The following is a 27414-nucleotide window of genomic DNA, read 5'->3' as shown; positions in this document are numbered from 1 at the left end:
GCCGAATTCGGCTACTGAGGGGTGGAAGATTTATAAAAGTGATAGGACAAGTCCAAAAAAAAGAAGTGGACTATGCGTTCAACGAAACAGAATTCACACAGACCGGTGCTGCTGCCAACGTGTCGTAACCTAAGTGACGTCTACAGAGTTTTTCATTAGTGCCGTTAATGTTTGCCGTATGCCGTGAAATTGATTGATCGTGACTGCAAAAGGCGCAAATAGTAATGCTGCTAGTTGAGTTATTAGGATGGGATTAGAAACACAGTTTCAAGCAATATCCTTTCATTTCCCTGATTTAGAGAAATTACCTCATAAGAAATCAAATGTGGTTTGGATTTGTACGACAATCTGCCTAGCGAAAATTGTGTGACATTGTTCGCACAACGGTAGAAAACCACGACAAGTTTGGCTCTTGTATGTTCTTTAGTTGGGAGAATAATGAACGCTCCGTCATACGTACTAGCATTGAATTTCGTTTGGACAGGCTCCTGCTATTTTTTGCAAGCGAAAATAGGCTTGTAGGGCATTTGCCTGAAACGATTGTTTGCACTGGAGAACCTTTAGTTATTCACAATAGTATATCTGTACTACAAAGCCATCTAAGACGCTATACACCATTTGATTTCGTGTAGCAGTAGGCAAGCCACCGTATATTTTCACCTTACGAGGAAATAGGGGTATTTTATACAATACAGGCAGGACCTAGCAGATATTTTTATTGAGAAACATGAAGCAGCCGGCAGTAAGTATTCTGAGACAATACCATCTTTAAATACGCTTACGAAAAAGTCCAAGATGTTAACTTCAAAGTTGTCTATTCAACAGAATGCAAAATTTTATAGAAACTTGTGCATTTTCTAACAATATGCTTTCCAGTTGCAAGTGAAACACTTTCCAAAATTAAAGATGAGGATGAGGATCGGCCACGTTGCTACTCTGATCTCTGTTTTGTTCCAACTCGAGAGGATACAAGGTATGCTCGATATTTATATCTTGAATTCAATTAACATCTTCAACACCCAATTTAGAGGTTTTACGTAAGTCGATCGCTCGATCAGAACATTCCTACACATGTGTTCATGGCGCAGTGTCGCCAACAACTACATGCAGTGACATCCTTTTCTAGTGTATTCAGCGAACTAAATGCATACTTTCAAAATCAAATGCGATTGCAGAGTAAATATTTGGTCTTATGTCGATAACTAGCCCAAACCAAATAGTAATCTACATAGAGTGTCTAGTGATGGCATTACAGATCGGGAGAGCCAACACAGACTTGTTTAATTCCAAAAAAATTGTAAGCGCTCAATGCAAGCAAGCAAGCTATTCGCTACAGTTTGTGAAACGCTATGCGGAGACAATCTTAAATGTATATTGCTAGCATTGTTTATATTATAGGACGTGTCATAAATATTTTTGTGTAATAAGTCTTAGTGAAGTATAAGTGAATTGTATGACTATAAGTGAAATAGAATAGTAATAGTGTAAGTGAAGGAGCGTTTCCTCTAACTAGCCTTGTAACTTGCTTTCGAAGGCACATTGTGTGCTTAAGGCGTAGGATTGCGCTGGATGATTTAAGGTATGTGTCGTGATGTATTGGAAAAGAAGTTCTGGGTGCCAAATGGTCCTGTCAATATTATTGTTTGGAACTAGGCTTTGTTGACCACTGTATGCTCGCATGGCCCCGAATAGTTGCTTTATACGCGCAAAATGTTTTCACTAGTGTTATCAGCTGACACCATTCTATCGGCTGATATAGTACCCTGCAAATGTGGCGTCCATAGTACGGCGTGTAAAGGCACGTGCTCACTTCTGAAAATATGCGTGCAAGTGCGGCACGTTTAAGAACGTGCGCCGCCGAAGACGCTTTCCCGGCACAAATTTCTGCCACGGGAGGATGGATCCCGAACCCATTTTTTCTCGGCGCCGCACTTTCGCAAACCCGAGCGAGCCGATCACAGGTGCCGAAGTCGTCACGTGGGCGGTGAGGTCAATGCTCTGGTCGCCGAGTCCGACCGGCGCGCGCGCCGTGTCCCAGCAGCGGCGGACGAACGACGACTGAAATGTACAGGAATTCTCGCCGGCTCCGAAGCATCTCGTCAGAGGGCGAGAACTTTCGCTTGCCCTCCACTCTCCGCGACCGCGAACGCGCAGTGCTGTGGCCTTCAGAGCGTGCGCGCACTTATTTCCGCCGTATCTGCCGTTACTGCCGTATCTTCTACAAAATGAAGGCCTCCGGGTAACTAAGCAGTCGTGCCACTTCCACTTTCAACATAATACACGTCTTTAAAATATTTAAACTAACGTAAACTAAGACAAACAAATTTGAACAATATTTATCATGATGCCCTTCATATCTAAGGTGGCGCAAATTCTTCATGGTGAACTGAGCGTTTTGAATGACAAAATTTTGAGAATATTTGAATCGGTAGATAGTACTTGTGTATCATTCTTAACCGTTAGCTTTGACATATAGTCATAGCCTGCGCATTTAATGTTTTATTCTATATAAGAGCAAACATGCAGCCAAACATTTAGAGACTCATTTATACCAATGGCTCATATCATTATGGGATATCCGTCCGCAACACAGGAAAGAAAAAAAAATTGGGAGAAAGTCTACTGCACATGCCTTGTCCCATCATCCACTCAATTGCTGATGTGCGTAAAAACAACAAATATGCAGACATGCCAAAATAAATGAAAAGAAGTACAACAAGTGACAAATGATTCAGCAAAACAATGACAATTATTTGAGTACATCAAAGAAAATAAAAAAAGAACTGCGCGTCTTACTTTGAAACAGAGTATTAGAAATGTCACAAGTATCTTAAACTATCAAAAAGACAACATGAAGTCAACACAGCTTATTTTAGAAGAGCTTGGGTGGACTGTTTTCCTTGGTAAAGTAAGCCATATATCCAGAAAATCCATTCAGCAGAAGCTGGCAAGTCGCAGGAAGGCTTCTGAAAGGGAGGGATTGTCATCCAACAAATTGTAGCACGTATAACCCCCAAGTAAGGAAAGAGAACAAAGGGAGGTTAACCGAGGGACCCGCTTTTATTAGTCATATTATAAGAAACCAACAAACACTAACACCAAGGACAACATCGGGGAAATTGTGCTTAATGAATGAAATAAAGAAACAATAAATAATGGAAATGAAAGTGGAGAAAGAAAGAATTGCCACAGGAGTGGAAAGATCCCGCAACCTTCCAATTTCGCGTTGTGGGATCGTTCCCCACCTTCGGCAAGTTCTTTTTTATTCACTTTCATTTCCTATAAATTATCTTTTGTGATTTCACTTATTAGGCAGAAGTAATTTCCCCTATGTTGTCCTTGGTGTCAGCGTTGGTTGGCTTCTTATAATGTGACTACCAAGTAAGGAGACATTCAAAAAGAAATCCTCGCAGCTGAATAGGAGATGGTTCTGCACAATGGCTTCAACTGCGGAACATCAATTGCGGAACTGCGGGACAGGGTAGGCACCACTGTTTGAAGAAACTCTTTGCTGCCGACTCAGACCACTGGATATGTACTATTAGGTCTGTGCTGGTCATTGATGAGCCTGTTTGATACCACCTTGCGTAAATGAGTATGCGCCAGAAAAGAACGACCACCCATAAACACTGATAAGTATTCCACCCTGTTCACATCTTGTCGGTCACAATAATGACGCTGCTATTATCTTCATGTTGTGTAATTAGGAAAGAATAACAAATAAATTCGAACACCTAAAGACAATTTGGATAGTCTATCAAGCTTCTTTATAATAAACTGCAAGTTGGAAGAAAACAGAAAGTAACAAAGGCGATATAAATAGTATATTACCTATCAAGTTTGAAAAAATTTGGCATAAATATAGTCCAACCTGAATCAGGAAACACGAGGCAGGCTCTATCGCATGATAGGTAAAGCAATTTTCATGCAACAATCGTAGAGTGCAGCATATAATTTGTGGTTGGAAGAGAGGCCACCGTTTGCTGAATGTCTCAGAGCACCAATGAAGCAACTGTTGAATTCTCTACTATTGTATGTGGGCTGCAGTTGAAAAAGAACACTTGTTGATTTGTATCAATAATTGCGTCAGCCCTAAGTGCCCTTATAAAAGCAACACCAAAACCACCATGTTGCCTTAAGAAATTAACTATCACACACTGACCCCATAATAACCCCTCCCAAACAAACAAATAACGAGCGCTGGTACGCTAAATATGAAACCGGGAGGTTAAATCCATCCGCAAAAGTTATATATTGAGTTTGCTTAACCCTAAGATATGTTTGAAAAGCGGCATCGCGTTTTTTTATTTGCTATATAGGCCCAGGGAACTTTAACGTTTGAAATATAAAAGATCATTCATAACAAATTCAAAGTGCAGTTAAAGTGGGAAAAGTTCACTGCATAACAAAAATCAATAAAACCTGCCATGTGTTTTCTTTGTCGTTATTGTTTCAACATATGAGAAGCTACGTAACGGCCAGCCCAATGCGAAATGCGTATATCTAGGCGTCATGTCGGCCACTATATGTTGTCCTGAACTGATTGACATGATTCGCACCGTTGAAACTGTATCTTTGTCAAAAATTACGCCTAATTATCTTGTCCATATCTAATCTCTCTGTCCGTGCCGTCATGGTTAAGCGAAGAGCACAACCTTAGTAATTGACATTGGCAAAGAAATTAGTGAAGTACAGTCATACCGCATCAAATATTTATAATTTTTACTTTACGGTATAGGTACCGAGTTGGCTTAAATTCTGCAAAAAATGGCATTTCATTGCAAAATACCTTTTTCCACTGAATAGGTGCACGCTTAGGTTCCATTGCAAAAAATGTATTAAAAATGTAAATTTTTTTCGATTCTATGTTATTGAAACAAAGTAATATAAATCTACGTATATTGAAGTGATGAGTTAGACTTCATTTAACCATTTTTAATGGAACTTGGTACTTATTCACACCTATGCCCACCTCACAATTTCCTCAGAAGCAGTCTCTCGGAAGGTTTACAGCGAAGGTTCTCAGAAGCGACTCTGCTGATATTCTAATAAACGCTTTGTATTAGTGATTTATTAAGGCTGGTCAACACAATGTACTTGTGTAGGATTGTTTCTATCTATAAAAAGAAATGCACTATGCAGATTTCTTTCATCATCATCATCAGCCTATTTTATGTCCACTGCCGGACGAAGGCCTCTCCCCGCGATCTCCAATTACCCCTGTGTTATTCGAGCCGATTCCAATTAGCATCCGCAAATTTCCTGATTTCGTCACACCATTTAGTCTTCTGTCGTCCTCTACTGCGTTTCCCTTCTCTTGGTACCCATTATGTCACCCTATTGGCCAATGGTTATGGCCTGCCCAGCGCCATTTTTTCTCCTAATATCTATTAGAATATCCTCTATACCTGTTTACTTTCTGATCCAAACAGCTCTCTTTCTGTCTCTTAAAGTTATGCCTAGCATTCTTCGTTCCATCGCTCTTTGCGCAGTCCTCAATTTGATCTCTAGATGTTTCGTCAGTCTCCAAGTCTCTGCCCCATATGTCAGCAACGGTAAAACGCACTGATTGTATGCCTTCCTTTAAAATGAGAACGGTAAGCTTCCAGTCAGGAGCTCACGATGTCTGCCATATGCGATCGAACCCATTTTTATCCTTCTGTGAATTTCCTTCTCATGGTCAGGGTTCCCTGTGATTATTTGACCTAGGTAAACGTACTCCTCCACAGACTCTAGAGGCTGACTGGTGACCTGAATTCTTGTTCCCTTGCCCGGTTGTTCATCATTATCTCTGTTCTTCTGCATATTATTTATTTATTTATTTATTTATCTTATTTAGTACATACTGCAGACCACATTGTGGTCCTTGCAGGACGGGCCGACATTGAGTACAAGACATATACAAGATACGTTCGTATAAATTCACAAAATATATAGACTTTGCAATGATATATTGCTCCCAGAAACACTTAGTGAAAAAGATCAAAACACAACACCTAAATCAGTTTATGGTGCAAACAGAACGATGTAAAAAAGGCAAGGGAATTGCACATCAAAGGCAAGGGATTTGCACATTAAAGGCAAGGGAGTATGAGAGTCGAGGGCTTGCCTTGCCCATTCAACGGGAAGAACACATTCTATGCAAAAACAAAATAGACAATGAAAACCTAGATAAAACACGGTCACATGTTGTAAGAGGCTGGCAACGAATTCCATTCAGAAATAGTCTGGGGAAAGAAGGAGAACTTATAGCTGTCTGTCCTAGCATAGATATGTGTCAGTGTATCCAGACGATCGTGTCGTGTATACCAAGTGGAGAGACGACTTACACATAGCGAAGGGTCCAAGCCAATTTGTGATTAATTAGGTTATGTGAAAAATCCAGCCTGTGTATCTGTCTTCTTCGTTCAAGCGAAGGAAAGTCGTTAGCCAACATCAACTCTAACGGCGAATGCGAACTTTTGAACTTGGAATAAATAAAACGAACAGATTTTCTCTGTATTGTCTCAAATTTGTCAACATTCACTTTAGTATAGGGATCCCATGCAACGCAAGCATATTCAAGTTCTGGCCGGATATAGGTTATCTAATTGAGTAGCCTAACGTTTAAGGGGGCATTTCTTAGTTTTTGTCGCAGATAGGTTAGCTTCCGAAAGGCGGAAGAACATGTGTTGTCAATGTGAAGGTTGCAAAATAATTTATTAGTGAACGTTACGCCAAGGTACTTGTAACTCTCTACTTGCTTTAATGAAACTGATCCCATTTGATACGTGTGCTCCAGGGGATTCATTTTATGCGTTATGCGAAGAAAGACAGCTTTATCTATGTTTGCAGCCATGCCCCATTCTTCGCACCACAAAGCTATATAATTGAAGCTAGACTTAAGTTCCTTCTGATCATCCACGGACATAATAGTACGAAATACAACGCAGTCATCTGCAAAGAGCATCATTTGTGTTCCTGGTTTGACGACGGTAACAATATCATTAATATATAAAAGAATGAGCAATGGACCCAGGACATTGCCCTGGGGAACAGCAGAAGTGACTGGTAGATATCCCTAATTGTGATCGTCAACTGAAACATACTGCTGGCGATTATCCAGATAGTCTATAATCCAGGTAATTGTGATGTCCGAAAGGTTAAAGTTCCTTAATTTTAAAATTAGATTTTTGTGAATTACCCTATCGAATGCTTTACTGAAGTCCAAAAGCACTGCATGAATTAGACCGCTGGCATCCAAAGCTTTGGCAATTGGATCAATTATTGTTAATAATTGTGTAGTAGTGGAATAACCTTTTCTGAAGCCATGTTGAGCATTTGTTTGTACGCAGTGTTCATCTAGAAATTCATTATAGCGAGTTTGCAGCAAGATGACGTTAATGATATGGGGCGGTAATTCTAGAGCAATAATTGATCACCTTTCATAAAGACAGGAACAACTCAAGCCATCTTCCAATCTTCAGGCACTTTCGCGCATAACAAAGATGCTCTGAATAATACAACTAAGAACTTGGCAACAGTTTGGGCGTATCGCCTAAGAAACACATTCGGAAGGTTGTCAGGGCCAGGGGTTGCTTTGGTTTTTAAATTGAGTAACATGGACGCAATGCCGTGGTAAGATGTAAAGTTCGCCTCGTGCTCTTCAAACACTGCAGAACTCAAAGATGGGCCTGATCGTGCACGGAAGAATACGCTATGGAAATAAGTGTTAAAATGTTGTGCGACGGCATTCAAGTCGTTAAGAGTGGTTCCATTACTTGCAATTTCTGTAATAGTCTTCTTGCTATTGCCAAGCTATCCCCAAAACTTATCCCGTGCGTTTTTTATAAAGTTGGGCAGTGTTATAGAAAAATAAAAAGTTCTTAATCTCGCACGGCACATGAAAGCTTTTTTTGGAGTTCCGTATTAACGACCGCGCGTGGATGCTTTTCTTTATTCGTTTGATTTTGCGCTTTATTTGTATTATTCCAGGCATCATTCAAGGCGTTCTTTTATTGACTTTCTTAGTTTAAGTGAGTATGAATGTATCTATGCATTGTCTGCATATTGTAGTAAACGCGGTCCAAAGTGCAGTCACACCACTACCACTATCTGCAAATCGCGTAAGACAAGTTTCCACGTAATCAACTAAGCTGGCGTCATACGCGCTGGTGTAATCTTTAAAGGATTTGTTATTGGCAGTTTTAGGAAAAGTAGTTTTGACAATGGGCAAGGAAAGTGCAAAGGTAATGGTCAGATAAGCCAACTTCTATTGACAAGGTCTGCTCAAAAAACGTTCGGTTTAAAAAAAATAACATCTAATATAGAACAAGATGACACTTGCACACGCGTAGGTTCATTAACCATTTGAATAAGATCATGTTTTAGCATAATGTCATAAATAATGTTACCATTTGCCTGATTGTTTGCTTTTAGGAGCTCCCAACTGACACCAGAGAAGTTAAGATCGCCGAACAGAAAATTTTTTTTTTATTTTCGTAGAGAGACATGGTGCTCTTTAAGTTTCTTCATGTAATCTGGTGTAGCATCAAGAGGTCTATAAAATGCGAACAGCACAAAGCATTGACCCCAGCACGACAACCTGAGGCATAGGCACTCTAGTTCGGGAGTATGACCGATAAACGTGGTTCCGATTTGATCTTTAACTAGAACCGCTATTCCTCCCCCTCTGCGCAGTCTATCCTTACGAAATACTTTGTAATGGGGTGGAAGAACAAGTTCATTTGTTATATCGCTGCGCAACCATGTTTCCGTTATGACTGGGATGTGCGGATCGTGTTGTAGAAAGTGAAAATCTAGGGAATCTGTCTTGTTCACCACGCTACGAGCATTAAAATTCACATACGCAGACATTTATCCTTGCCTGAAACTGAATTTCTGTGGATGGAAGGTTCGAAGATTTCTAAACATGGAAGTTCTGAAACATTGTCTGGATCATCGGCGACTCCCGTGCCTATTTCGGCGCTTGCGCGTGACGGCGGGTCGTTGGGCGGTATGGTTTTCTGCGTCGTTTTTTAACAGGAATTATTTAATTTTTTTTCCTCGCTCTAAATATAAGCTGTCCCATTGATGTATAACTTGTCAAAAGCTAAGTAAGCTTTATCACCCTTCTCGCGGTTTCCTTTCGCACTTGCCCACAGCTTCCTTCTAACTTCTCGAACTTTTCGCGAATAGTCTTCATTTATTGATTTAGTAGTGTTCTTCAGCTTGTGACGTTGTTCAAAAATTAACGCTTTGTCTCTTGTATCGAACAATCTCAGCATGACAGGTCGTTTCTTATTCGTGGACGGAAGACCTAATCAATGTATTCGTTAAATAGCTATTCGGGTTCAGTTTGAGAAGTTCTTAGAAGGTACCTTTATTGGCGGCTGTTTCCAGTGATTCGCCGTTTTCACTCTCTCGTTCTGCTAGGCCAAAAATAATCAAATTAGGTCTTCTACTGCGGTTCTCCAATTGGTCTATTTTCTTTTCAAGGGTCAGAACAACATCGTTAATATATGAAAGCCAGTTTTGGCGTAAAGTTACCGTGTCTTCAAGTTTCGATAAAGTGTCTACCTTTTCTGTCAATTTCTACAAGGTGGTTTTCTTTGATATCCTTAATATCAGCTGCGATTTCCTTAAGTTGCTTCAAGATTTGAGCAACTTCGAGCCCGGGTTTAGTATCGATGTCCACTCCTAAAAGCAGTAACTACCGCAGGCAAAAACATCAAGCAAACAACAAAGCCATGGGTATTAATTACCAACCCCACTCTTACACTCTGTCTGTTAGGTTCCTCAACCATTTCTTTAACTCGATTGCAGTGTTGTTGAATAGAATAATGTCATCGGCGAACTGAAGGTTGCTGAGGTATTCGCCGTCGATCCTTACTCCCAAACCATCCCAGTTTAATAGCTTCAATATTTCTTCCAAACACTCAGTGAACAGCGTTAGGCATTGGAGAGATTGTGTCTCCTGGTCTGACTCCTTTCGTTATAGGTATCTTCCTACCCTTCTTCTGCAGAATTAGGGTGGCTGTGGAATCTCTGTAGATATTTTCCAAGATATTTACCTCAGTGGTCTGTTCTACTTGCTTCTGCAAAACATCTGTAACTGCTGGTATCTCAACTGAATCGAATGCTTTTTCGTAATCTATGAAAGTCATGTAAATAGGCCTATTGTACTCTGCCGATTTCTCGATAACCTGATTAATGACATTGATGTGATCCATTGTAGAGAATCCTTTCCTGAAGCCCGCCTGTCCCCTTGGTTGATAAAATTCCAGTGTGCCTTTATTCTATTGGAAATAATTTTGGTAAATATTTAATATAATACTGGGGGTGACCTAATAGGCCTATTATTTTTTCAGTTCTTTAATGTCTCCCTTTTTGTGGATTAGTATAATGTTTGTATTCTTCCAGTTTTCTGGGACCCGTGTAGGCTAGAGACATTTTGTATAGAGAGCCGCCAGTTTTTCCAGCATTATGTCTCCTCCTTTTTTGAATCAAACGACTGTTATTCCATCTTTACCATCATTTAAACTGATTAAAATTGAAATACAAATAGCAAATCAGTGCTCGCGGCGCTGATATCAATAAAACTACAGATGCCTTCGCTGAAGGTTGCGTTGGCAATATAGTAAGAGTGCTGCTTCAAGGAATACTATAATGCCACAGGAAGGTGTTTGATGAAGAATTGTTTTCTTGCAGTTGCGCTAACTTTACCAAGGTTTCGGAGTTTGCGCAGAAATAAGGTTCTGAAAAAAAAAGCGTCTTGCAAAGCGCTCTGCAACTTTCTAATTGGAATTTCTTCCTAGCATCGCTGCTTCAGAAGTTCGTTCATTATTCTTTGACTAATTGCCTAATTAGGCAAAATACAATAAATAGCCTCACACATACAAATGTGAGGAACACGCTTTTGGTGGCTTCGTATAAGTGTGCATCGGCATATTTTTACTTTGGCTAAAGTTAGCTGAGATACCCTGTATATCGCTATTCTTTTAAAGCAGAGAGGGATCTAACTGGGCTCAGCGGGAATAAAGGCGACACAGAAGTTCGCATGAACAAAGCTGATCAGGCACATAGCGCAGTGTCTGAACACTTTGCAGTGTTGACAAGCGACAAGTCACACAGGCTCCCAAGGCTCGTACAACTGCTTTCATTCCAGGCCAGAGCTAAATTTTTGGCACAAACTCTATTGTGTGCGAATCAGATGATATTACAGATGTATACAGAACAGTAAAGAATATTACAGAGTACAGAATGCTTACGTGCAACGTAACATGACGAAGTTGCAGTCCACGAGCGTTGTCACCTCTGCAGATGGCGCAAGTGCTGCGGTCGCAAAATAGGGCGTCTTTGAGGCGCAGAGATGAAGTGGTCGATGAACAAAAGACTAAAGTTCCTGATCGTACACTTGAACCTCTGCGAGAAGTTGCAGCATGGTGAAGCATGTTTCAAAACAATAAACACTCCTTTGCACCTTGGCAGGCATGTTGACGGAACCTTTTTCATGCCATAGTTTTTTAGACAGGTTAGTAAGACAGACAGAAGTCATAAGGGACAGGGATGGAGTTTAACCAGCCTGAGCCGGGTAAGCTACCCTGCTGGGAAAAGACGGAAAGACGACTGAAAGAGGAGAACAAAGGAAGAACTTCACAGTTTGCACTGTTACACACACAAGCGTTCACCGCTGAGTCAGTCACAAGGGGTCATACAGGCTGGTGCATTTCAAGAAACGCACCAGCGCCTTTGTGGCTTTGCATATAGCAGACGCACGAGAGCGCGGGCCCAAGATCTCCCTGTTGAAATGCCTTGCCTGTTCGAAGGGCACTCTCTTCATCTTCGTTTGTGGGGCAGTCATACATGAGATGCCTGTTGTTTCTACAACACCACAGTTGCTCCAATTGAGACGGTCTGCCAGTTCAAGTAGTAATGAGTAGGCGTTTGTGAAAAAAACTGCTACTCACAGGCGGCACATAAGATTCTTCCGTCGGTCCAATCCAGTTATAAGCTGTAATCTCATACAGTAAGCTGTAATCTCATACAGTATTACTCCTCTCTGTCGAAGGAGAATAGATTAATATGAGAAGAAAGCGTTCATGAGCAGCTTGTGGTTTGTAAAACTCAGGAGTGGAATTCTTCAAGGAAGCAACCACAATTACGGTGCATACGTTAAGCCGCAAGAAGCTCTTCTTCAATAGAGCTACACTGCTGTTTAGAGGACGTTTTTTTTTCTTTAGGAAAGAAGCCGAAAGCACTTCAGTAGCGATGGATCAGTCGCTCGTGCACTCAATCGACTACAGAACATCAGTCATGAAATATGACACTCGAACAATAATCATTATTCGCGCGGACCATGGCGGCAGGAGCAGAAAGATGTTTCTTAAATGTCATGAATGCAACATTGACTTCGTCACTAAAACAACGACCTTTGACACGTGTGCGGTAGATGGGGTTTTCGAAAGAATGCACGGCAGCGGCGACACTTAGTAAAAACTTACGGTAATAGTTGATCAAACAAAAAAAAATGTTCCAGGTAGACCAACCATTATCAAAGGAAAATCTCTATCGTATTAACTTTCCTGTCAAGAGGGCGATATGCCACTGTTGTCTACATGGTGGCCCAAGAACTGCACACAACCAAAGGCATTGTGACACTTCTCGCGGTTTAAAATGACCCTTTTTTAGCGAAGCGTTCGAAGACGAGGTGTGATTGATGAAGGTGCTCAATTTTATAACAGGTATCGAAAAAAAATATCCTCGATGTAGAAAAACACAAGTTGGGCCATGGATGATCACAATAGACAGTTTTAGTTTAGCATTTGCCACCGAACGTAAAAGCTTTACGTACGTAAAGAAATAGCGTCGTCCTCACTGCGAATGCTCGGAACATTATTAGGTTTCTGCGGTTTACGTGCGCTATTATAACGTACGTTATATTGGCGAGTTTAACGGTCGTAATGTTTGCGCACGCTATGAAATAGCGTTGTCGAATATGGCGGCGCCCATGGATCCCGCTTTAGCGTGAATTCTCGTGATGGCTACGCTCTCACTCGCGTTGATCGCCAGTAACTATTGTAATTTGCTTTCGCTTTCTTTAAACTCAGCTGAAAGATTAGTTATTAGCCCATAGCGCGTCTATTTTCTGAAATTGTTCAGCGATGCTGGCGCCCGTAGGCCTAACGAGACGCGTCCACACAGCAACAACAGGCTTGTTGCTAATGGATCGTCTTGGCTTGGATATGTTTGGCACGAGGCACCAGGCGGCACCCTGTTTTATAACGTCTTCTTTACGTTCGCGTTTCCGTTATGTAAACTAAAGGAATTCCGACGACTCGCACCGTAACTCCTCACAACGGTGCTTACGTTTAACGTACGTAAGGCGACAAACCCTATCCTAAAACTGTCTAAAGAAGCGTTCACATGTTTGCCAAGCTCTACGATGTCAAAAAGGCACGCAATACAAGGTACATAGCGCAAAACGTGTGACTGTGGCGTAGCTTTAGTAGGGCTTCTGTACATCTAGGTGTGAAAAGATGGTGCGCCCTAGTGGGTTAATGATGAAGTTTTTTGTGAGTCGAGGGTAGCGATCAGGAATAGTTGCTATATATATAGTGCTTGGCTCTCCAAAGAGACTGCAGTCATCAGTTTTCTTTAGAGGAGAAGGGGGAGGGGGACTTCTTTCAAAGGTGAAAACAATCTTGAGATGGCGATCTCCGCCTTGTGCGCGAGCACCTGCCTGGTCATGCCGAGGTTTTCTGGAGCGAGTCGAGAACGTGGTGCATGGGTCGATCCTCCGCAAGTGATTTTGCGATGAATGACGACGTCTTCAAGAGGCACAACCTTCTCTAGATGTGAGACATATACGAAAGCGTTCTAGGCTAATCCACATAAGTTCAAGGAACCAAGTGAGACATTATGAGACCGAACTTAAACTCGGGGCAAAACATGCTGGTGACAAAGACGTGCGGGGGAATACAGTGCATCATTGCGGGTTGTGTCCGTCAGGAGGCAACTTGCAAAGGAACTGGGCTCTTGCGTGGCTTGAATGACGCCAGCTACGAACTAATTGCAGTGTTACAAGCACCGAATCTCACATAGACTATTAGGTAGTTCGTATGAAGACTCAAGTGTTGAAGCCATTAATATTATGCAGGCAGCACTTAGGCGCATAGATGCGGTGCGTAGAATTGTCAGCTAGTATTTTCACTTTGGCTCCTTTGTCGATAAACTATTCAAAGCAAGAGGCAGCTCCGGTAAAATAGAACGAAAAGCGGGAGTGAATGCCTGGGAAGTCACTTATCACCACTAGTGATCTCTTGCCTTGATTATCTGCCAGCTAAAGGCTTCCTGCAGTGTTCCGCAAAGGGCCCAAAACGATGATGGGATGAGCAGTAGGAAGCGAACTGCGGTGATGACCGGGCTCATGGACAGATAGCGGAAGTTGAGACTTAGTATAACAGTTCCGCTGCGAACTGCGCACTCTTGCGCACTGGTATGTAACGCGGTGATGAAAAGTATTCGAAAAGTTTTGCCAGAGAAACGCATCATTCATTGTGATAGCAGCCCATTTCACAGCTTTTTCGTTACCTCATTTAGTTTACCGGTTGTATAAACTAGGGTAAACATTTGCTTAATAACTAAATTAACAAGCTTGGTGCTAAGAGTACGCAGGAAGACACCAACCCATATAACTCGATAATCGCAGGCACCTACTGTCAGAACACTTACCTGACGAAGAGCGACAGGAGCAGTGAGCAAATAGCTATGTGTGTTGCTTCTCGCTTGAACGCGAACCTGGCACGGGCGAGACAAGGCACATGTACTAGTCAGCTATCTCGTATGTCCCTATCTTTGCACCGACCGCTGATTACCTCTAAGTTACAGCGCCTGCTGCCACGCAGCGCACTTCATGCCCGCCCAGCTGCCTTGAGCACGCGAGCTCAAGCTACCATCCTTCTGGGGTGACCCACGGACAATTTTACTCGTACCTATAGCATACGCGGCTAGGCCACCACGTTGTCGTACTTAGACTCTATACGGAACCTCACTGCAATCACAGCAATTTTCGGGGTGTGCCCATGTATTCGTTATCACACTAACAACAAGGCCACGATGATGGTGGGCAACTTCACGCAAAATTTACGTAGGTTTCGGCAATTTCGTCATTTCAGCTGAGTCGGAACCTGACTATCGGGTAGAGTATATGGCAGAAGCAATTGAGTGTTAAGTGAGGACTTTCAATTTCTTGTGGACAAGCTCGCCAAACGCCGATAACGGTATGCTGGAGCTGGCGCCGAGAAGCTTCTCTACCACTGAGAGAAGCAATTGCAGAGAAAGCTGCTTCAAGAGATGCCCATCGAAGGTCGCGCTCTCATGGCCATGCATATTCTTCCGCTGACGAAGTAGCAGTAATTGACGACCGTTGCCTTGCTCAATGACGACAATAGGCTCCTGGAGTCCCTTGTGCTTCGATGGTGTGTTGCGCCCTGGAATAGCAGTCTGCATGATATCGCACTGGTTGGTAGCAGGGGCCTAGGCAAGACCGAAGACGTCTGACGATGGCTTGCTATGACGTGATACTTCCAATCTTGATTCTCGTTTCAGCCTGCAGGCACCAGAGGTGTAGATGTTGCGGTGACAAAGTAGGCATGGGTGCAATGTGAACGTTGACAAATGCCAGTTGATGAAGGTCGCGTCCAGAATTCGCACCGCCGACAACGTTGTCCTCTAATCCAGGTCATAAACATGAAGAAAACAACGTTGCAGGCGCGCAAATAAAACCAAACTGACAAATTTCTCGCGGCGCGCTCCCCGTTTATTTTTTTCTGCACGCGTGCTAATACCAGCACGTACGTTCTAGGGCAAAAAAACCTCTCAGCCTTGAAGTCATCAGTGATGCTACAGAAATATAGTTTATACAAAATCAGATGTACTTACCACAGTTTACACTACGTCTGTGTGTTTACTCTTTCTTCTTGCCTTGTTGTAATATGCTGGCTTTAACATTTCATTCTTGACTCGGCGGAAGTCTGCATGTTTCCCTTAATCTGCTAATATCTAATTACAGCGTCTCTAAAAGATAGAGCAGCTTATGTTCAATGAAAGCTTTCAGATCGCCATGGAAGCACCGGTTCAGTTGCTGAATATTCAAACAGCAGTTGAAGTCCACGACGGTGGCTCTGTGACTGCTGTGAGAAGTCCTATTTTCTGCTCCTCTCCTTGCACGACTGGTATGGCTTGTTCAATGCTTTATTCAACACACTGGCAACTTGTCTGATCTTCTGTTTGATTAGACAATCTGCCTTTGTCGCTTCTATTTGGGATTTCCAAGAAGGAGCCAGAATCTGTGTCTGATTTTACACAATATCGTGCACATTTGCTTAGCTGAAGGATCGAGAAGCATAATGTAAGATCGCTAGCAACGGTCCTGTTTTTCACTGCCCCTTTTGTTGCTTCTACAATCACGAAAAACACCTTGCTTAAGCATAACCTTGGATCTCAGAAAAATTATGTTCTTTGTCGAGTATAGGGTGGGGGGGCTGCCTCTATCTACAACTTGGTTCCAGATGCTAATGAATGCAAATTTTTCTCTGTTTCAGGTCAAATATTCAAAAAACCAGCGGCATGCTACTTGACAACACAATATGGCACCTGCGACTCAAATATTACGCGATTTTTCTACAACTCAAGAGTCGATGGTTGCAGACGTTTCCTCTATAGCGGGTGTGGAGGAAATGGAAACAATTTTATGACGCGCACCCTATGCAGGCTTCGATGTGAAAGTAAGTGTTTTTTTCAGAGCGCACGCTCCTAGGCGCTGGTTCCCGCGACGAGCGGCGTCGGCGGCGAAACCTAGCGAACGGGCACAGCAAAATATGAAAGAGCGAACGCTGAGAGCAAGACGAAAGGCGCAAGCCGCGAACAACGGAGACCAGTAAGAGCCGCCCCTTCAGCGAATTGCGTGAGCCGAGCCGGGGTCATGATGATACGCCCGACCGCTCGATCCGTCTTCGTATTTGGCCTCAGCCAGACTGCTCATTTCGTTCTGCCATCTGCTCCCGTCAGCTCCCGCTCGCGTATGTCTAGTTTTCTTGGCTTGGTCTCGTTCGCGTTTTTCTCAATTGTCAGGGCTTATGATTAATTTGCAATCTGATTGTAAGCGCGATGCACATTGTGTAGTAGTTTCTGGAAGCCACACGACACCAACGATTACAATGCAACCTTCGACGAGTCATGTATAACAGCCGACGCGCTTAACCCACAGTGATTTTCGATATTTTGCCGGCCCCGCTACTAGTCGTTGTCAAATTACTTGCCTCAATATATATCGCGAAATGAAAACACTTAGAGAGCTGGGCTCAAATTTGGAATTACGGAGTATTGCTCTCTAAGCGAAAGCGTCAGCCAATGTTGGTACATTTTTTGCAAGGAACACACACCTGCGTTTTTAAGCTGCAGAAATATTCTGCCAAGACACCGTTGACTCCATTTGTTTTAACAAAGATAGTTCGCTCAACTACCAAATTTGATCAGCTAATCCTACTTGTGGGCCGCGTTATCTACTATGTGGAATTATTTTATCACTACTCTCTAAGCCCGAATCATTCTGACCTATGTAGCAGCATCCGCAATTCTGCAATGAACCGGACATGAGATCGCATTTACGACTACGCTTTGATAATGTTTCACTGAGTAGAAATTGCGCCACTTGATATATATATATATATATATATATATATATATATATATATATATATATATATATATATATATATATATATATAGATATATAGATATATATATATATATATATATATATATATATATATATATATATATATATAGTAGGTAAGAGGAAATCTTCAACCTACCTTTCAAACATAACGAACTTGAGCGGTGCTACAACGTACCCAGAACAAATATTTAATGTCAGCAGTTTCGAACGCTGGACCAATCTTTATCAGGATTTACAAGATGTTGTAAACCCTGATGAGATCGGTCCACCCATCGAAACTGTTGACATTTAAATACTTGTTCAGTTTACCTTGTAGCACCGCTCAAGTAGGATATATATATATATATATATATATATATATATATATATATATATATATTAGCGCGTATTGGCACGCCTGCCGCCTGATCTTACATACCGCAAGCTCACTGTCATCGGCTCTACTTCTACAATATGACTCAAGCCAGACAGCGGGAAGTAACCTTAAAAAGAGCACGTCCTGCATGAACTTTAGCAAGTCTATTTAACACTTTTAAAAGCTCTACGTAAGTCAGTTTGATGCGTCCAGTTTATTTGTCTTATCTTATGCGATACACAAAAGATTATACTGTGCATCGATTGTAGTTTATGCTGAATTGAAAATTTGAGTTCAAGTGGATGCCCCCTGCATTACGTTGACGCATTGATGCCACAAACAGGAAGTTTGATGTGTGATGGTGTTAGAGCCATAATGGTGAAGAGAGGTGCATGTAGAGGGTACACTTGTGCAAATAAACATAGGGTATGTGTACTCCTTGCCCAAGATTCATAGGCGTACATTCCTTAAACGTGGTCAAGAATGCGCATATATTCAATTGAGCAAGCCCAGTGACGCGAGAGCTAGGTATACTAGATAACAGTTAGTTTGAAAAAAAATGAACGCGGAATTTCCACCGATAATTCATTATACACCTGCGAGCTGTAGAGAAACATGTCGAGAGATAATATGATATATTCTTTCTTATGCTGCATAAAGGGTCGCTCATTACCACTGCTCTGTCATCCGGTGTGTTGTATCTTTAGCTAAACAAGCGGCCTAGAATATTTGGGAGTATATAGTCGCTTGCCAAATCAGGGTAATGACAAAGACGGGTGCAATACAGTGGTTAGTGTTCCTCTCATTATCTGTCTGACGGCTGTTTTACAAAATAAGCCTATCCGCAATCGCAAAAGAGTAGCAATTCAGCTTGATGTTCACAGCACCCTGAAACCTCTTTATAACACATACTCCAACAATCTATGACACTCGTTTTGAAAGTTTTGATGTTACAGTTGCGATGGGAATATTATGTGAGTGGTGAGGTGTATGTTCTTCGTGGAAAAATTACAGCTGTATGTAAAGATTATGAGTAGTTGTGGGGAGAGGACAAGCACGACGAAGCCTTTCGTAACACTAGAAGAGTGCATACGGCGAGAGCATGTGAATATCATACTAGAATGGATGCCGGTGTATGTCTCAGTAGCAATATAAGTGAGTGGTCGCAGAAATATTGGTCAGAAAAGGCAATTTTCGCAACGTTAGCTTGACAATGTTCAATTGACCGTAATACTTCTTTTGACGGCTGCGGCTCCACATGAACTTCCCTGTTTTACTACATGCTATATAGAAAAGATGTCGTCGCCAGCTTCGCACATGGAATTACGTGTCTATACTAAATAGTTAATTTGACTTCATTTTCCACCTTGAAAATCTTAAGGCATTTAGGCAATTGAGGTTCAATGCACCGCCACTCCCAGATACCGTAACGTGGCATTCCCATTTCCGCGTCAATCAATTGACGACTCTTTGAGTGCGTTAGTTTTACGATTCTTGCACCTCAGTCTTTCGTGCGTCGCTGCTTTGGTATGTCAAACCAGTCAGTCGATCAAGTCGAGCTGATTTTCTTTGCTCAGAAAGTTGTTTTCATTTGCAAAGTCTCCTCCCGACTCATTATAAAGGAGTCGGCCCCAGTGTAGACTAACGCTGACACTGACTGCCCGTCCACGAATATAACAATTTCTTCGGTGTACATGTCTGTGTATTGTCTTCATGGCGTTCTGCAGCGAGAGTATTGGGGCCTTTTTATTGTCTTATGGCGGCCTCGCAACCGTACCCAACCTGCAATGCCCTCCAACCGTTCCCCGACCTGCAATGGGCAACCTTGGTTCTCAGTGGTCAGCAAAAGTACGTCCAGGAGGTGAAGCCATCTGACGCGGAGGGGTTAGAGAGCGCGACCGATGGCCGAAATCAGACCGATCATTAGGCAAGGATTCTTCATTAGGGTGCCCTATAGGAGGTCCCTCGACAATATCGTCGACGTCGCGCAGCATCAAATCGTCATTTGCACGTAGACCATACGACCACGGACGAAGATGCCGAAATGATGTTTCGCGATGCCATCAATGACGCAAATTATGGCCGGCACCTCCGCAGTGAAAACAAAGTGGGCGCACTATCGATAGTGCGCCTTAAGTCGGTTCTCCGAAACAGTGGCAAGCCCCGTAGCGTGTTATTGCGGTATTGACCAAGGCGTGACGAACGATGGCTGGCGGTATTGCTGCAGCGGTATAGCGGCTGCGCACCTCAAAGCCTCTTGTTGCGGCGGCGACAAAGAAGTGGCTGTCAGAAGCTAGTGGTACGGTGGTGTTATTGTAACCGGTGGTACACATCGGACAGCAGCGGCGTAACTCACGGGACGCTGGTGGTCTTGAAGGTAGGCTGCCGGGAACTCTTGCTGGATTTCGTCCCGCACCACTTCCGCAATCGATGCTACAGGCCTATCCAATGTCGGTGTTTCATTCTTTTGAATTTCCTCTCTGATGAGATCTCTTATGCATTCACGCAAAGGGTTCTGATATTGGACAGTCACTGCGGCGGCGTTCATTGTAGTGTTGGTGGACAGTCAATCGTACTACCCGCATCTTTAATGAAGGGCCCGTTCAATAGCCGTAGCCTCTTTGATAAATTTAGCGCCGGCGACTGGTGTATTCCGCACAAACCTCGCGAACAACTTTTCTTTTATAACTTACATGAGGTATTGCAGCTTCCTATCTTCGGACACGTTCGGGTCGGCTCCACGAGGGAGGCGGGTCTTGTCCTCGTCGAACATTGTGGCCGACTCATTCTGTTGTTGCACCGAAGATCCATCATCTTCTTGGTGTGGTCGCATCGGTCGGCACTCAAAAAAGTATCCGTGATCTTCTGCCGAAAGTGACTCCATATCGTTAGGCCAGCTTCGCGGTTCTCGAACCAAGTACGGCCACTGTCTTCAAGGGAGAAAAAGACGTGGGTGTTAAGGTAACTGGTTAATCTGTGTGACACGCTCATACTTGTCAAGCCAGTCTGCAATGTCTTCGAAGAGTGCACATCGATAGCGATCGGGAACCAGCGGATGCAAAACGGTTAACTGTTGAGAATTGGGAAACCGGCTGCTGTAGAGTGCTGGTGGTGGGCTGCTTTCGGCCATTGCGAGATGTGTGCAGCTCCTGCGGAGAGGTGGTTGAAGAGCGGAGAACTCCAGAGCACGGCCTCGCAGTCGACGACTAAAGTAATGTATGGGTGTCGTAACAGGTGAAAGCGCATCCGGGCTAGATGAACGACTCCCAGAAGGTCTCCGCACCATCAGACGCGTTGAGTACCCCAAACCTCCACTATTGTCGCGGTACGATGCGGAGGGGAGGTGTTCTTCAAGAACAACAGGACAACCTGTTCAAAAACAAACAAAACAGAGACACGTCTTCTTCGCCCTCGCCCAATCTCAGTGACCCCCTAGACGCACTCCGGGAATTCCCCCCGTGCCGTTGTCGTGTGCATAGAGCGCACACGTCAATGCCGTAACGTGGCAGTAAAGGGGCCTAGAGTCAATCACTATAATTGCGAAAAACATATGCACCGAAATATGACAGATGCAAGTGCGGTGTGGCATGCCCATAAAATACATGTTGTGGAGTGATCATAAGATAAAAGTGTGAGCGTATGCAAGAAGCACTGGTGCCTCATCCTGGCACTTGAGTTTTAAGAACCGGAAAGCACGTGAGTGACTCAATAAACTTTATCACGGAGACCAAGCTGCCTATGTTTGAAGGCAGGCGGCCACCCTATTGCACTTACACATGGCCCTGTGCTGGTAGCCTAGGCCTGTTCACAAGCCATAAGTGGTCTTCGGATCTGTTGGTCTGTTGGCTGGTCTGTTGAGTCTCCCACTGGTCGTCTATTGGTGCTCGTATAGGTTGTGTCCGCGGGTTCGTTTTCAGCAAAATCTTCAGCATCTAATCTGTAGCACGACGCATAAAATATTTTCGTGTCTTTGAGAAGGAAAATAATTACTACCTTTTCGTGCAGGTAGTGTAAGCGATTGCTTTGTGAATTATCACTTTATTTTATAGCCAATCAAAGCGATCATGGATTAGTTCAGCTCATGCGGTGGCCTTAATCGAAGGCATGTGCCTGATTCTCTTTTCGTTGAGGCATCCTCTGTTCTTACATCAGCCATGAGTATGGCGAGACGGGAAGGACCAACCAAATATCCCACCGACCTATCTACCTGCCTACCTCCTGTAAAGTGTCTTGCATGAGGCAAAAAAATGTTTCGTGATAAACGCACCTTTACTCAGCACAAAAGATAGCTTTCTTTTGGTAATCGTTTGCTGCATTTTTGCGGAGAACCAGTGCACTGTGGTAGTTGTGGCAGCCTAGTTGTACAGCAAGCGCCTCGGGTTCGGAAGGCTGTGGGCTCGATTACCACCGCCACCAGGCACCCAGTGTTTCAAGTGGACCCAAGTGCACTCCAGTCTGGCCTCCATACGCTTGGGAAAGGAGCCTGCGTTCTAAACTCTCGTTAAAACCCTCGTGAGCAAAAAAGTTGCCACAGACAAAAGTGAGTGCAAAAAGAGCTCAGTGGCCTTCCAATCTGTTAAGTAGGATGTCCAACGAAGCCATGTATTTGGGCTCCTTAATGGCGAACTGCACCTCCGCCGCGGGTCGGCCCGGCATTGCACCATCTTTGGAATCGGCGCACGTATGGGAAGTGCTTAACGCCTGCTTCCTTTCCACCGCAGGTTGTAGGGGCATTGCCCTATGTGCGGAATGCGCAGCTAGTGAAACAGTTAACTAGCCTTTAACAGCTTCACTGTGAGAAAACGTGCCCGCACCGAAGCCCACTGCGTGGCGCTTGGCGAGGACATTGACTAGGAATTTTGAATTGAATAGATTGATTCATAATAGATTATAGGTTATAAAGAAGAATAGTATACAGAAGGAGGTCCCATAGTCGCTGACTGTATCCGGACCTCGTGTTATTTGTAAATACGCTATTTCAAAAGCAACGAGGATCACAACATTAAAATCATGTACAAGGAAACATGGAAGAAAGTAAGAAATGGAGAATACTAAACAAAATGTACTTGTGCGATTGGGAGTTACAATAAATGTAACGAAGGAAATTATACAAACGCAATAAGCAAATGTAGTAAAACTAAATGAACAAAACAAATCGACATTAACGGACAGTAAAAATATAATACAAAAAATTTCACCGACACATGCAACAATACAAAAAACAACAAAAGTTCATTGTATGCATGACCATAATTAAAAAAGAAAGGTATCGGAACAGCTGAATAATTGAAAGTAATAGGGGTGAAAAAAATAAGAAAGGTAATGTTAAATAGTTTTTTTAAAAGAAATTTCTTCAGATGTCTTTTTTTTAAATATGGATGTTGAACGCGATGTTTTGAAGCAAAGTGGTATGGAATTCCAAGATGAAAAAAGCTGACAAATGAACTGATTGTTTGCCATTGTTGGTGCTCACATGAGGTAAAATCAGATTACTGTTTAAAGCAAATGTAGTGACATTAGCATTTATCAGCATGTTTTAGGAATTATACATGCAGGAACTTGATTACACAATAGCTTGAAGACAAATATACCCAAATTACAGAACACGGTTTCCTTGACAGAGAGAATTTTATTAGATTGTTGCAATGGGAGAGTGCTAGTATTATAGGGCTAGAGGTGACTATTTAATTGCTTGGTTTTCTAAAGTTTGAAGTGGACTGAGATGGAGTATTATATATAGTTCCCCAATATATTAACGAGTAGTCAGTGTGTGAGTGTATATAATCGCAATATAGAGAGACAAGTGAAGCAGGGTTAAACAATTGGTGGGCTCGGATCAGTAACCGAATGCCGTAAGCAATTTTGTTTGAATATTGGAGACATGCTAATGAAACTTGGGGTTGGAGTCTAGTTCTACTCCCAAGAATGAGCCATGAGTCGAGATTCAGCAATGGAACTGAAGATGGATTCTGGTGGGAAATTAAATACAATAAGCTTGGTTTTGGAGGGATTAATAAGTATAATATTATTGATGCACAAGTTTGTAACCTTAGGTAAATCAGTATTGAGTTTTGTAACAAAGGACGAAATACTTTTATCGTACTTAATAATGGTTGTGTCATAGGCGTACTACCCAGTGTGAGGATGTTAGGCACTCAGGCAAATTGTTAATGAAAATTAAGAATAACAAAGGTTCCAAAATAGGACCCTGCGGTAGCTAATGGTACTGCAGGGTTCATTTGTTTTGCAGCCGTCAGTAAAGCGAAGAAGGAATGTCACAGACTGTTACTAGGCGCCACAACTAAACGTTGCGACATCTAAAAACTTCATCCTGCCAGCACGCTTCCTTCGCGTCAGCGCATTGCTATCGGCAGAGAAAGTCCGACCACTGAGCACGGCAGTGCCTAAAAGAAGCCTCTAAAGGGATTTATGAGGTTCCTTGAAGCTTGTATTGGAGTGGCACAAAATATTGCATCTTCTGTTCTCTACAATTGCACTCAAACACTGTCTCCAAGACCATCTTCAATACCAGCCTAGCTTGCCAGGCCAGAAGCCACGACGTCGCTCTGTAGGTTATTTGGTAGAGAGATGTTGCCAGATGCTTCTAGGTACCCTAACCCTAAAGAAGACATAACAGCTGTCAGCTCCGCAAATTTGGTGGTGCGTCGTACAATGCAGTAATATAGGGCTGAAGAAATGGTAAAGAATGCGGTCGTTTTAACGCGTAGCCCGATCATGCGACAATGTAGGAAGGCACATGTCCCAGAATGTTTTATTCAAAAAGTGTGTCTCATTTGAAAATTTCCTATTTTTTATTATGTTCTGTTCTCAACATTTCGTTCTAGATTACAGTCCTGAGAAGGACTTGTGTACACGGCCACCATGGGGCACTTATTGTTCATTTGGGAATGTATATGACTGGATGTGGTTCTTCGATACCCGTACATCGACTTGTCAGAAATTTAAACACGGACCTTGCGCCTTACGGATGAATGTATTTTCTACATGTGAAAAATGCAAAGAGAGGTGCCAGCGTAAGTGCCTTCTGCGTTTGAAGCGCATAATGACATGAATTAAAATGTATGATTAGGCAATATAATTTGGCGACACATTGTGTATCTGAGTAACATTACTCACGATCCGTAAAATTTCGCGCACAGCGGTGTGTCCGAAGTTCGAAGTCTGAGATGACGAACATAAACATGATTGAGCACGAACATCAGTTTAAACTTCAATAGGTTGCGGATAGTACACGTAGCTGAGGATTAGCCTCTTTGGGTTCTAAAGTGTTTCTTCTTTAGGACATTTCAATTGTGCGTTAAAATCGCCATTGAAACTCTTCAATGAGTAGCTGTTTGCCCATCATCATTAGAAGCTGTCATGTGAAGGTAAGCCAAGCCATGTTATTTTGCAGTCTTTTGCCCGCAACAAATGCATACTCCGAAGGTAGAAATACGGGCTCATTTTTTTCCTTAGGTGGTTTACCCGCTGTAAGTTCGTAGGGACGAAGTTCGACAACAATTTGCCGTTTTAACTTGTGCCAAACGCCTAAACTGTATATATAATGAAATATTTCAAATTCATGAACGCCTTTGCTTTTATAAGAGTATATGTAAAAATCAGTACTAAAAGCAGACGAAATAACCCTCGTCGGGGCTTCCAGGACCAAGCAAGTCCAGCATAGCTGATTCGAGGAGCGACGAAGCGTTTTTCCTTCCGCATGGTTGGCTAAAGTCAGCTTCAAAAATGCAGTGAACGTGAAGCATTCCCTCTCATATTCTCACGGCCTTTAATATTTTATGACGTGTATTTCGAACATCCCAGCGATATGCCGGCTTGCGGAATGATCTGTAAATATCAATTGTTTGCTGAAGGGATCACTGAGGCGCTGATACTGCTGTGTGATCTAGCACGGGAAAATTTTGCAGGGGCAATCTGGCCTCCTTATGAACAGTGCTCTTGATGTTTTAACAAATGTGTTCTTCTATAAGCTCTGCGTATAGATAACCTGCATCAGATGAAATATCGTCCTTCCAACCGATATAGACCGCAGACAATATTCGAGAAATCACGGAGCTAAATAAATAAATTGGAGCACCGAAATTGCAGTGACCACCAATCCATCAGACAGTTTTAGCTGGAAGCAGAAGAACTGAGGCGGAGGCTCCTCAGGATTTTTCCGAAGATAAACAACTATCTCTCTGGATTGCACATATAACATGGACATACTTTGACATATTCGGAACTATACTGCTGGCGACGGTAACACAGTTTGATGGTGGTGGCGCAAATTGTCCTCGGCATGATTAGGTAGGCGGCATAGAAACCTGAAGGTGACGACGGCAGCAGCGTCGCCGCGATGATGTTATGGCGATGGGCAAGATGATGACGCGTCGGTAAGGGCAGCCATACAAAGATGCCATGATGACAACTGAATTAGGAGGGATTGACGACGATGACCTCATGACAGCAGCGTATTGAGGCAACTAGGTGTGTATTTTGGTAGGAAAACGGTTTTGAGCGTGGGTTATTCTCCTCCACTTGCTATTATACTGGGGTCATCAGACCATTCGCTCGGTGAACCGCACAGTCTCCGAGTCTGAGGTAAATTGTGGTGAGATTGCAATGCAAAACGACGCACATCGACAAGATAAGCGGCGTCGACTCCGACGAAATACCAAGCACACATACGCGTCGTTTGCTTTCGTTAACGATATATAGCAATACTGAGAAAAAATTTAGAGGCATGTAAATACGTTTATAGAGAGATGACCAAAACTATAACAATGTGAAAGCAGGAGCGAACGCGTCTTCAAGCATAATTACCGTTTTCAAGGCATGTTCATGTGTTTATCATGTGTTTAGAAGTTGTTCAGTGTCAATTTACTTTGATAGAATTACGCGCCGTGGTTGCTCAGTGGCTATGGTGTTGGGCTGCTGAGCACGATGTCGCGGGATTGAATCCCGGCCACGGCGGCCGCATTTCGATGGGGGCGAACTGCGAAAACATCCATGTGCTTAGATTTAGGTGCACGTTAAAAAACCCCAGGTGGTCAAAATTTCCGGAGTCCTCCACTACGGCGTGCCTCATAATCAGAAAGTGGTTTTGGCACGTAAAACCCCAAATATTATTATTCAGACGGCCCTCTATACTAACTGTCCATCGAATAGAAGAGACTAAGAGGACTGGAAGAATGCCAGCATTATACCAATTCACAATAAGAGAGATGTTAAAGAATTAAAAAATATATAAATTCCAATAGTTTACTTCCAGTATTTTATAGAATGTTCACCAAGATAATGTCCAGTAGAATAAGGGTAACAATGGACATCAGTCAAC

The 27414-nt window shown here is 42.8% G+C and overlaps 1 long non-coding RNA gene across 1 annotated transcript in view; it reads left to right on the top strand.

The window, feature by feature from the left end:
• The first annotated feature begins 639 nt into the window (after nucleotides 1-639).
• The window catches only part of LOC142586939 (uncharacterized), a 36920-nt gene continuing 10145 nt past the window's right edge, over nucleotides 640-27414 (top strand). Inside the window, exons 1-3 of the long non-coding RNA XR_012829305.1 lie at nucleotides 640-742; nucleotides 16584-16766; nucleotides 24920-25108. This is a non-coding gene — a long non-coding RNA (uncharacterized LOC142586939). The remainder of the gene's footprint in view (nucleotides 743-16583; nucleotides 16767-24919; nucleotides 25109-27414) is intronic.

Source organism: Dermacentor variabilis, chromosome 7 (genome assembly GCF_050947875.1).
Source record: "Dermacentor variabilis isolate Ectoservices chromosome 7, ASM5094787v1, whole genome shotgun sequence".
In the NCBI taxonomy this organism is placed as follows: Eukaryota; Metazoa; Arthropoda; class Arachnida; order Ixodida; family Ixodidae; genus Dermacentor; species Dermacentor variabilis.
This window is presented reverse-complemented; position numbering and strand designations above follow the sequence as displayed.